Here is a 10,533-nt window from a genome sequence, read left to right as displayed (position 1 = left end):
GTACTTTTCGTTTACAAGGTCAAGTGTGTCTCAGGTACAGTTGACAGCAAAATTCAAAATTCTCAAGATGTAAAAATTGTATACCTTGACAATGTACTTATTTACCATCATTATGTAGATCATGATGGCCAAAGTAATTCAAAAGGATTGTTATAAAAGGTCTGGGATTTCAAATTGTTCATGCTAACCATATTTTTTTCCCTTTTCAAAATCAACAAACTGAAGATCACTTCAAAATTTGTGATTTTCCATAGAACAAGGAACCTACTCATATTTCCACAGAAAAGTAAGACTATTGGCCTCTTATGAAATAAGTATAGGAAGTTCATCCTGTTCCCTCCCAAGATGGTATATCTAGCATGAAACATAGGCTCTTTTATAACTTTTGCTAGATTGGAAGAATGCTGCTTCACTGGCTTGGAATGACAGAATTAGGGTTCCTATGACACTATAAAATCTATTCTCAAGAAGTGATTCATTGACTGGAAATTAGGAAATGTTAAAGGATAGGGAGATGTTTCACCCACTTTATTTAACTGCTTATGGAACCCCACCTTAATGTGAAAAGGTGGGTCATCTTAAAACCTAATTACAGACCTCTTTACCATGAAATCAGTGCATTACATAATAAGGAAAGGACATAATGAAAAGAGGGACCCAAAAAAATCCAGAGTTCCTTTTAATGATGAAACTTGAAAAAAATTTTTTTATTCTACTGAGAAATGTCCCCAGCCAATGTGAGTCTCTAGTAAATAGACACAATCAATTTCAAATTATCTATAATTATACTCTTATGCCTAGCTACATGTGGCTACGGAGTACCATTATGGATGGAACTGTTCCCTCCAAAAGTCATATATTGAAGCCCTAACCCCAAATGTGACTATATATTTGGAGATGGGGCCTTTAAGGAGGTAATTAAGGTTGCGTGAGGTCATAAGAGCAGGGCCCTAATCTAATATGACTCATGTCCTTCTAAGAAGAGGAGCAGGAACCAGAAATGTGTACCCATAGAGGAAAGACCATGTGAGGACTCAGCAAGAAGGTGGCCATCTGCAAGACAAGAAAGTGGCCATCTGCAAGAAAGGCTTTGAAGAAACCAAACATGCTGACCCCTGGATCTTGGACTCCAGCCTCCAGAACTGTAAGAGAATAAATTTCTGTTGTTTAAGCCTCCCAGTCTGTCATATTTTGTTATTGCAGCCCTAGCAGACTAATACAAGCACTTTGAGAAAAAACTAAACTAAACTACCTCCTCCTAATCCCATAACCCCTCAAATGGCTCTGACATCCAGGAGTTGAACTAGCGTTATCAGCTAGGCCATGGTGTTACTACAGACTGGCCTCACTCCCAGTGAGGTCTTGGTGTTCTGTTAAATACAAACCATCTCACAGAACATCAACATCACACAGGGCCACTCTGTGACCATGACAGATTTACATGAAAATAAGACTACTCTGTAATCAACACAGACATGAATGTTGTTCACACATGAAAATACCCAATATCCTCCTTTCCTGGCTGATGTGAGTGACTACTGCTTCTTTACTAATCAGAGCTTTTGCTTTAGTCTTCCCTCAGTGTAAAACAAAAAACAAAAAAAAATTTCCCTTTTTCTAAGAATACTCAGTCCAGTGTGAACCTCTACTTCCTTGGGCCATTCCTAAAATCACCCAGCCTAACTTCAAATCCTATGATAGATTATTATTTTTAACTCCCTTTATCAAGATGGTCCATGACTCCCTATAGTTTCTTCAACTACAAGTATGTGTTTGGTCATTTTTGGCTAGAGGGCATTGGCAATTTGGAACAAAGTTAGTCCAAATTGAGATGTGCTGTAAGTATAAAATACACACCTGATTTTCATATATTTATGAAATGTAGCTACTAGAAGATTTAAAATGACTTATGTAACCTGCATTTTGTTTATGTTGAATAGCACTGGTTTATAATGTACCAAGAAAGGTCAATCATTGACAATTCTGACCTTGGGAAACTTACTACTTTTTTTTTTTCTTTAAAGGAGCTTATTAGTCAGCTTAGGACATGCTGCACTGTGATAACGAATAGGTTCCAAATATCTGTGGCTTAACATAGCAAAAGTTTATTTCCCTCAAACGTACATACAATTCACTGGGGATTTGGACACCTGACCAGGGCAGCTATTCTCCATAGGGAGGCTCAGGGATCTAGTGAGATCTTTATCTCTGCATTACCATAAGATTATGTTGGGAAGGAGTCTGGGGGTTCTGGCACAAGTAAATAAAGTTTTTGTCTCAGAAACACACTAAGCAGATCTAGTCACGTGGCTGTGGTAAACTACAGGACAAGGGGAGAATATCATCTTCCCATATTCTCAGAAGAAGGGGAGAACTACAAATGAGCAGCAATAGTTACATCTCCCATATGGGAAGAAATGTAAATAGAAATGCATGTTTTAGGTCTTAGCTTGACAAAAATGTGTGATACATTTGATATACACCTAACGTATTTTATTTTGGAGACTTATTTTGGAGGATATAAGCACTGATGTTGAACATAGCATCAAAAAGATCCTTAAATTCTCCAGCTCATATTTCTGTGAAAACATTTTAATGTTACAAAGTACTTAAATGAATGTAATGTGTGGTTACCAATAGCTCACAATTGTTTACATCTTTTTCTTATACCCTGATGAACTTTAAAACAAAGTTCAGATTCTGTTTGAAAGTAATATGCAATTGGCATAAATAGAAGAAACTTTTCAAGATCATTGATATTTTTAGGTTGGTTGATCAGGCTCTATGTCCATCTATATCTATGGACATATAGATATCTATATAGATATTTCCATCTTTCCTATATACATACATGTACATACTTGTATATACATGCATACTCATATGTATATACTCATATACGTACATGTGCATACATACACACAGGCATGTATTACTTTATTTAACAAGGTTTCATAACATTAAAAACAAATGTGATCCTGGAGATTTCATTAGTTAGAATCCTCCCATCTGCAGGAGGGATTCCTAAAGTGTAGGCGAACTTGCCTTTATCTTCAAAGGTTTCCTCCTAGCATCAGAAAAGTTGTTTGTAGTAAGCCCAGGGGAGGGAGGAGGGTCTGACAAGCTTTCTCCTCCTCTTTTGTGGCTGAACTGAGAAGCCTTCTAGTATAACTAATTTTACCAATATAGATCAGTAGGTTAATTTCTGGAGGAGGCCAGCCTATGGCTGTGTGGGGTATAAGGAAGAGGGGGGAGTCAGCACTTGATTTCACTCTCTAGCCCTCTTTTTCTCTCCTCTCTCTCCAGGGTCTGCCACTGCCCACATAGACTGCTAGCCCCCAGCGCACAGCCTAAGAGAAAGGAGCTGTCCGTTCAGTACCAGGACCACGTGCAACCTGCCCGCCAAAACACAAAGAACTGAAATATTAATTAAAAAAAGCCAATCTGCTCAATCCTCCGCCCGCAGGCAGGCTCTAACGGAAAACCGCATATGCTTTCCCTTTCTCCTCAATAAATCTTCATGTGGGCATTAAAATACCTAAAAGGATTAGTCATTAAATGCTTGTACATTTGGCTTAATTCGCAAGAAACTGTATGTCACAGGGTTACATCAGAACTGCAGTTTAATCTAATTTGCAGTATTTGCGTAAATGCTTTATTTCTTCTGCTGATTGTTACAGAGGATAATATTAATATCCCAAGTGTCCAGAGGGAGAAGGTTAACACACCAGCACGGAAATGAGCTGGATGCTGACTGATGTATAAAAATATCAAAGCTTCTTTTAAGGTAAAACACAAAAAAGAATAAATGGGAGTGTGGCTTTTCCTCCTCAAGCTGCATTTATTATTATTATTTATTATTTGATCCTCAGGTAATAAGGAAAATGCGTTTTTTGAAAAGGATTTTTGCACTTCAGTTGGGTAAGCTGTCCTACATATTGCATTCAAAAGCTGTCTATATGGAAACAGCGAAACAACTTTCAAAGGATTTAATTGCAGAATCATTCTTATTTTCTTCTGAGACATTTCTGTTGTAGCAACAACATCCAGTCCAGTTATATGAGCCATCCTTGTCCCCACCCCCTGCCAAACATTTCTTCTTTCACTGAACTACTGGAGCATGCATTGTTGTCTGTATTATGCATCTACATCTGGCCCTGATAATTTACCTTTTGGTGCTCCTACTTATTTTTGTTACATGGTTCTTCTGATTTTACTGGACAGTAAGTCCCCAGGCAAAAGGGATCAAAACTCTAATAGCATCTAGAAAAATAATTTTATTCATTAAATACATGTTCATTGATTAACTACTCTGTGTGAGCACTCTGCTGGTTTTTACTCATATTATATTTTCTGAAATTATTTTCTGATTACATATTTGGGACACATCCCAAATTAATGAAAGAAGCCCTTAATTTGGGTTAATTCTTGCTTTCTTTTGCCAGAATGCTCATGGAATACAAACTATTGTGTTTAAGTGCATTTAAAAAAATTAGTAGAATTCATTTTTAAGAATACAACAAGATATTTGACTATGAAATCAACATTTGATTGTGCAAATTTTATCTACTGATGAAAGGTAGCCTCAGATTGGAAGGGTCCACTTCAATTTGGGTTTTTCCTCTGTCTGTGACATACTATATGACCCAGACAATTGGTTAGCAGTAAAGACTCTACTGATACATTGTGCAGGTGGTGAGAAAAGAAGATAAATGGTCAATTTGAGGCATTCGTTGGAATAGAAGAAGGTTTTTAGGGATGTTCAAAATAACAGCATTTATAATTGGGCCAGTGTGCATTGTTATACATGATAGTTGAATGAATTTCTCTCTATTGTGTCAAAAAGTGCACTTTGTGGTAAAAAGCAGACTTACAGAGAGTGAGGTGTTTTTTCTATTCCTGGTTCAGTCACTGATTTTCACGCTCATAGCAAATCTTTTGGTCTTTGATCCTCATCTCTTATGTTAAGGAGGTAAATCAGGCATCTAAGATTTCCTCATGTTTTGACCTTCAATGAGTTTAACTGAACATCTTCAACTTCTAAAATTTTCATTGCATGTCCTATTGTGACTTTTTTTTTAAAGTTAAAATGTGTATTCTTTGGGGTGCCTGACTGGCTTGGTTGGAGGAGGATATAACTCTTGATCTCCAGGTTATGAGTGCAAGCCCCACATTGGGTGCAGAGATAACTTAAAAATAAAATCTTAAAAAAAGATGTCTTCGTTTAATCCCTCTTTTTAGTTTGTTTCAAATACAGGTAAATAATATGGAAATTTTGGTCAACAATCAGAGCTGAAATCATCAGATTATTTCAGCTTTTACTTATTTTCTCTGACAATGTATGGTTTATCTGTTATTTTCATTCCCATCGCCTTTATTTGTATTATTATTGAATAATTAATTCTTTGTCAAAATGTAAAAGATTATTATTGCTTTTTAAAAAAGATTTTATTTATTCTTGAGAGACACAAAGAGGGAGAGGCAGAGACATAGGCAGAGGGAGAAGCAGGCTCCATGCAGAGAGCCCGATGTGGGACTTGATCTTGCGACTCCAGGATCACACCCTGAGCTGAAGGCAGGCGCTTAACTGCTGAGCCACCCAGGCATCCCTATTATTGCTTTCTTAATAACTAATCAGGGTCAGGATGATTTATTTATCATCAAAGTTTTGTTTTGTTTGAAAAGACTTATTATACAAAATTAAACTGATTCCGGTATTCAAACCTAGTATTTTGCCCTCTGTTAGATATAAATTACACATGTTACTTCTCAAAAAATTAATTAAATCCAAAAAACTATATAAACACTTATTTATACTCAATACCTCAGTAGATAGGAAGGAAGGCATTAAAAAGTGTATAAAGCATAATTTTCAGAATTTGGGGAACTTACAATCCAGTTGAGGAAATCATATTCACATATTAAAAAAGTTAAGAATGCAAAATCAATTATATGAATGTCAAAATATAACCAATATGACATCATGATCTAGGGAAGATGGGTTTAGGTTAGTTTTCTGGGACTTGGTGGAGAGGGATATTCTAAAACAATATGGTCATAGCTTAAGCATTGATATACAGCATTAAAAATCAAAGTTACAGAATCATAATAATGTATTCACATTTTCAACCTCTAACTCTTGTTTGACAGATAATTTTTCCCTACTTTTATATTAGAACATGGGTATCATTTCTATTTTATTCTTTAAGCCTTTATCTTTCAGGAAAATCTATGTTTACTTTGCTCTAAGGAGGGAAATGATACTTGCATTCAAAGTATAAACCCCAACTTCCCATGGTACTGCTTGGATGATAACTGGATAAGAGAATTACTTTAGGGTAGAAGTGTGGGTCATATCATAACAAACCAAGGCTAGAGTCAAGTTTGGTGAATTTTGCTTACATCAGATAATTTTCAGACCAGCTCTATTTAATCTTCCTTAAATAAAGATAATATTCTTGTCATTGAACAATAAATTGAGTTTTTCTAAAGCAATGATCTAGCAAATAGAGTACCACAGACTCAGAAATTAGATGTGATCTGGAGTGAATTAGGATTAATAAATCCTAATCAAAATAATGATAATTCAAATATGTGAACCATAAAATTGATTGTACGAGCTTTTAAGTTAGGGATCCTGGGCAGCCTGGGTGGCTCAGCGGTTTAGCGCCGCCTTCAGCTCAGGGCGTGATCTTGGAAACCCAGAATCGAGTCCCATGTCCGGCTCCCTGCATGGAGCCTGCTTCTCCCTCTGCCTGTGTCTCTCTCACTCTTTACTCTCTGTGTCTTTCATGAATAAATAAATAAAATCTTAAAAAAAAATAAGTTAAGGATACTGCTTTTCAGCAAGTACATCATTTCTAATGCACTGGTAATTCTAGGGAGGGGAGTTTTGGGGAAACATCTACAGGACTATTTAATATCATCTGTTCTCTACAAAAATACATAGCATTTACATCTAATTTGTATTTTTAACAATCATTTTGAGAAAGTTCTTGCTATGACAAACACTTTTTTTCTAATATATTCTGTCTGTTACATTTGATACATATTTATTTACAAATTCTGGAAAGAGAATTTAGGGTAATGGGTGCTATAATAATTTAAAAAATATATACTATGTGCCATATAATGACTTTGTTTAAATACTGTTTGAGCTGTAGTCTTAAATTTCAAAGTATGTGGTAAATTCAGCATAAGCCCAGAATACATAATATAACCACTTAGGACCTGAGTCCAAAAATATAATAATACATCATATAGAGGTTTTAAAACTTATCTGCAAAATTAATTACAGTCTCCATCAAGAAGTGTGTGTGTGTTTGTGTGTGTGTTGCTTATCCTTGAATCTAAATTGATTTTAGTTATTCTTTTTAGCTAACGGAATGCTGTGGAAGAGATATGGCATGAATTACAAAACTAAAAAGGCTTCCATCCTGTCTGTGGGCTGAGATTCTTGCTTTGGAGCCCCCACCCCCTTTTTAAAAAAGAAAATGGGGGTGGTATGGAGATGCAGAGGGAAAGGAAGAGAGAATCTAAAGCAGGTTCCACACCCAGTGCAGAACAAAGTCAGGCCTGATCTCACAACCTTGAGATCATGACCTGAGCCAAAATCAAGAGTCGGACACTTAACCAACTGAGCCACCCGGGCACACTGCTTTGGATAAAAGCTTTGGAGCTTTTTATTTTCTTGTTCAGCCTAAGAATTCCTATAGTATTATAAAAAAGTGTTAAAGTGGGGAAGAAGAAATAAGTGATGCTAGAGTTTTGTAATATCCTTCAGACAAAATTTTATAGCTTTTTATTTTCTTGTTCAGCCTAAGAATTCCTATAGTATTATAAAAAAGTGTTAAAGTGGGGAAGAAGAAATAAGTGATGCTAGAGTTTTGTAATATCCTTCAGACAAAATTTTATAGTTCAAGATGGTCATTTTTTATTTCTTCCTATTTTTGCATGTTTCTGTGTTTCTCTTTCCTTTGATGTCCTCGACTAGATATATTAAAGTCCTATGCCATCTTCAGCCTAGGTGAAGGTCAACATAACAATATTACTATCTTTATGAGGTTTAATACTACTTGTAAGCTATTTGGTCTAACAACTGACTGCCATGGTATCCCACTCTGACCTGCCTTTCTTGCGAAATAAACAGACCTATCTTTGCCTTATTCAGCCTCTGCAGAAATGCAGTTCTTTTTTTTTTTTAAATATTTTTAATTTATTTATTCATGAGAGACACACACAGAGAGGCAGAGACAGGAGAAGCAGGCTCCCTGCAGGGAGCCCGATGCGGGACTCGATCCCAGGACCTGGCATCACGCCCTGAGCCGAAGGCAGAGGTTCAACCACCGTGCCACTCAGGCGTCCCAGAAATGCAGTTCTTAATAGTGATTGGTTTGGCACATATTATGTTCTAGATACTGTGCTATTTTATATATATTGTCTTTTTATTTATCACCAAAATTCTATGCAGTATTCATTATTGTTTTCCAAAAGTCATACATGAGGAAATGGCTTAAAGAGATTAAGTCACTTGCCCAACACAGCCTGTATGATAAAGATATGAGTCAGGATTTAAGCCTAACTATTTTACTCCAGAGTCTGAGATTGTTTCATTTTCTTAGAATCTTGTCAAGCAAAACACACACACAGATACACACAGGGCCACTGGTATAGCTATTATGAAAAATAGCATGGAGGTTCCTCAGAAGAGTAAAAATAGAACTACCATATGATCCAACAATACCATTTCTGGGTATACATCCAGAGTAAATAAAATCCTACCTGAATGAGATACACATAATTCCCTGTTTACTGCAGCATTATTCAAAATAGCAAGATATGGAAACAACCTAACAGATGAATTGATGAAGAAATTGTGGTGTGTGTGTGTGTGTGTGTGTGTGTGTGTATGTGTAAAAGTATATATATACATACATATATATGGATTTTTATTAGGTTTATTAGGTTTTATATAGTTTTTATTAGTGTGTAGATATGGATTTTTATTACCTCCATTATTGTTCAAATTAAAACTATTGTATTAATCTTATATGTATATAATGGAGTATTATTCAGTCTTAAAAAAGAAGGAAATCCTGCTGCCATTTGTGACAACATGATAAATCTGGAGGACATGATGCTAAGTAAAATGAGCCAGACATGGAAAGAGAGATACTGTATGATCTCACTTATATATGGAATCTGGAAAAAAAAAAAAAAAAACAACAGAAGGAGAATGAGGAGGAGGAGAAGGGAAAGGAGAAGAAGTCATAGTTTCAGAAAGTAGAATGATGGTTACTAGAGGCTGGGGGAGGAGGTCATGAGGAATTATGATATAATGGGTCTAGAGTTTTAGTTTTGAAAGATGAATATTTTGGAGATAGATGATGATGATTATACAATATGAATGCAGTTAATACCACTGAAATGTAAGCTTGAAAGTGTTACGATACTAAATCTTGTTATGTGTATCTTACTACAACAAAAAATGGAAAAAGAAGAAAACATTTTAAAGGAAATTATACATTTTCCATATTCTTGCTTAGCCACTTGTATGGCAGTCATCAATCAGCTTCTATCAAGCAGAGGAAAACATTATCCCACGTTTAAAAGAACAACGAGATGACAAAAACCTTGCTCTAAATGACCATACTGAACAAATTGCTCCACACTGCAAGCCACTTTACTTTGTATGTGGACTATTATGTGCAAGAGAAATAAACTACTCTTATAAAAGCTATTGTATTTTTATTTTTATTTGGTACAACAGTTTAGCCTATAAAATAATCAATTCGGACTTTTAACGTCAGTTTTATTTCTGAGAATTTAAATGATTGAGAAAAATTAAATGATTTTTCTAAGATTACACAGACCCATCTGCTTAACTTCAAATTCCATGCTGTTTTACTCCAGCACCCCAGCTCCAGACACAATGGGAAGAGTCCTAGGAGTGACAATGAAATAGATTTTGGGAACTCACTGTAAAGCAGACATATATAGTCTAAATATGGAAGCAGTCTGGGAGCGTTCCTTGTATGCTTAGTTCAGACCCATCAACATATTCTGAGAACTTTGTGTGTGATAGTCATATTGCTGATCATTGGGATTAAAAGGTGATTAAGATCTAGCCTCTATCTTCGGACTGCCAAGTCAGTCAGGGTTATGGTGGGGAAAAAAAATCAGCTAAGATGATTCAGATAATGAGACTTTCATGAAGGACTATTTCTAGAGATGTCACTAGGGTTAAAGGAATGAAGGATGTTGAGTTACCCTAGGAAAAACAATCAGTAGACATAATAATAGGAGACTACTGTTAAGATCAAAGGGGAAAATCAAGGAAATAGTGTTATCAGAGACTGGTGAGAGCTGAGTCAGATAGAAGGGGGCTCTGAGGAGAAGCTGAGCAACAGTTTCTGCTGAAGACATTGTGCCATTGTTGCCACCCATTGAGGATCCAAAGGGAAAAAATAATGGTTACAGAGTTCAGATTACAAGGTGAGCCTACTGTGGAGTACAGAGAAGGGCATAGAAGGG

Source organism: Vulpes vulpes, chromosome 1 (genome assembly GCF_048418805.1).
Source record: "Vulpes vulpes isolate BD-2025 chromosome 1, VulVul3, whole genome shotgun sequence".
Lineage (NCBI taxonomy): Eukaryota > Metazoa > Chordata > Mammalia > Carnivora > Canidae > Vulpes > Vulpes vulpes.
The sequence above is the reverse complement of the archived record's forward strand: the minus strand, read 5'-3'. Positions refer to the sequence as shown.